This window comes from Apaloderma vittatum, unplaced genomic scaffold, assembly GCF_000703405.1.
Source record: "Apaloderma vittatum isolate BGI_N311 unplaced genomic scaffold, ASM70340v1 scaffold39561, whole genome shotgun sequence".
NCBI lineage: Eukaryota > Metazoa > Chordata > Aves > Trogoniformes > Trogonidae > Apaloderma > Apaloderma vittatum.
In genome coordinates this window covers 37884-40840 of record NW_009698173.1, presented here as the reverse complement: position 1 = coordinate 40840, position 2957 = coordinate 37884, and positions in this window count along the sequence as shown.

Here is a 2957-nt window from a genome sequence, read left to right as displayed (position 1 = left end):
AAGGATGTTCATTTTCAGGCAGAAGATAAGATATGGATTGAAGTTCATTCTCAGAATAGTGCCGAGAAAGATTTTACAGCTACACTAACCCCAAACCAGAAGATTCCTTACTGAGTTATTTAAGTAATAGGGTAAACTGAACCACAATGCTTACTGTACGTAATGTGTGCTGGCATACCTACACTGCTGGGAATTCTAGTAGCCTTTATTCTGGAGTTGTGGTAGAATTCAATTTTATATTATTTACATGTCTGTCTCTGATTTTTTATACATAGACATTAAATTTATTCATTCCTTTATGTTCGGTACCTCATTCAATTTTTAGCTCTCCCCCAAGAAAAGGAAATAACCAAGAAAAGGGTGCTGTGTAACTTCTTATAGACAAATGACGCTAACTTTTTTTTCTTACATACATATAATTTCTACCATGCACATTTCAGTCTAATGATGTTCATTACTTAGTATGTTGGAGGAAAGCTTGAGAGAGGAGAGGTGCTGGACAACAGGGGTCAGCCCAAAGAAAGAATTCTTCACCTTCTGATCCGCATAGAACACCCCACAAAATTAACTGGAGAAGCAGCAAATCAATTGATGAGGCTTGTATCACCAACAAAACAAGGTAGGGAAAAAGGACTTGGGATAGCATTAGTTAGGAAGGGACAGGCAAGCCTGTACATGATTTTTAAGCTAAGGAAAGAAAGTTGAAGTAGAATAAAAATCTACTGAGAAATTTACAAAATTGTATTACATTTCTTATAGATTTGTCAACGGCACAGTCTGGAAGTATACATTTAGCCTTCAAAAGTGATCTAGGATGCTCCTAGAGTGGATAGTGTGAGTATATTGAGTTCATTATTCAAAGTAGAAATCAATATGAAGCATTGCAGGATCACACATCGAGTCTCAATAACTTCCTCCACATCCTTGGGCAAATGACTTTATGCTTGCAGGTCTTTTTCTTCTGTAATATAAATCTGTTGGTAGTATCTCCCTTTGCCCATTATTTTGCCCAAGCAGACAACAAACTTTTCTGAACAAAGACAGCCTCTTGCATAAAAGTGCTACAGTAATAAAAATAATTATTTCTGATTTTTTTCAGACTGTAAATTCTTGGCTTACTAAGGAGGAATCTCCAGGTTTGAAACAATTGATGCCATTCTATGAAAAGTCATTATCTACGAGGACACACCAGAACTAACCAGAAGTTCGTTAGCCACCTTTTCAGGCTATGAAGACATGTTCGATTAGTTTTATGTGGAAAGGAACAGCAGACTTTTCCAGTGTCCCTCTTGTCCTACTATTCCTTTCATATTTTTCTCCCACTCAGCTTCACTTCTTTTTCCATTTTGCCTCTTGTAGTTTGAATAACTTCCCATCTGCCACATGCCAAATCTCCTTTAGATCCTTCCTTAAAACCTACTTCCTTCATACAGCCTACTTATGCTGATATTTTCACCAAAACATCTCCATTCATTCCCCATCTGAACTATTGTCCCATAAATCATATTTGTCTTGCTTAGATTGTCAGCGCTAAACATAAAGCATGTCCCGGACATTCTAGCAGTCATTCCTAGTCTGCTGCCACATGAATGATAGCAGGGTCTTGTATCAATTTCTGTACATTTCCCAGCAGGACAGAGCAGAAAAAAATAATTCAAAGAACTTCACAAGAGCCCTCAAGGCTTGTCTGTATTACACAGCTGGGAACAAACCTTTCTTCCTCCTGTGAACTACAACTCACAACATTATTAGTTAACCAAAGGTTAAATCCAAGTAACAAATGTTTGTTCCTATTATAGTTTCTTTCACGTATACAGATATCTCAGTAGGTATTTAAACATGCCTTTCTTCTTGGTTCTGGAAGTGAATGCTCCAGATGACACAGCTAACTGAACCTGAATAGAAAGAATAATTATTAGTCCCTGACAGTAAATAACAAATAATAATTGCTTAAGATTTGATGAGAAAGATCTGTGAATGGTTTTGAAAATTAATTTTGTCAGGTCACATTTAGTCAACAGCTCTCTATTTCAATTGTGAAGATTAATAGTTTTTCCATGAAACTAATGCCAAAACTTTGACTCACTGGAAATAAAACGTTAGTTTAAAGAGCTACTCATTATCATTTGTTTTACAGTAAAAAATAAATTCCATGAATTAAGATATAAACCATTTTGTCACATAACTATGTTGGAGAAGACATGGAAGGTGACCTGTGTACAAATAGTTCATCCATCGTTGCCAAGTTTTCAACTACCGTTAAGACACGCACAGTTTACATGGAAGTTTTGCTTGCTCAGACTGCTGAGTTATGGTGGCTTTCCTCTGTAAAAACGAAATCACAATGCATACCTTACAGGAGTACGGTGATAACTGACAGGCATTTTTGCTCCCCACGGCATGCGGAGCTCTCCCCTCTACGTTAACACCCGCTGGCCCGATGTCATCCCCAGCCTGGATGCACACTTTGTGAGATCTTCTGGGACATGACACCTTCACACATGTGAGTAGAGATTTCTCATATGCATAAACGTTTTCAGAAAAAAAAAATCTGGACGTGGGTCAAAGAGGTTGTACGCGTTGTAACTAAAAAGTAATGAACATTTCTTGAAAGCACCTCTGCAGCTTCAGCAGGTATTGCTGCTTATGTGAAAGGCACTAACAACAGATCCCAAGGTCACCTTCTTGCCTGAAAAGACTATTCCCACAAGAAAGTGGCAAAACTTGGGCAGTTCCAAGCCCCTCTGGGAAATAATGAATGGAAATGAATGATGTCCAGCATCTTGGAGGATAAATTCATTTTTGTTTGAAATCAAAATGAAATATATTGCTTTATATTGAAAATATACATTAAATGTCTAAATGAGACAAGAAAAAGAAAGTATAGGAACTATTTTATTTTTTTTTTAATATAGCATGATATTAACTGTCAGTGCTGGAGTATCAAAAATCATACC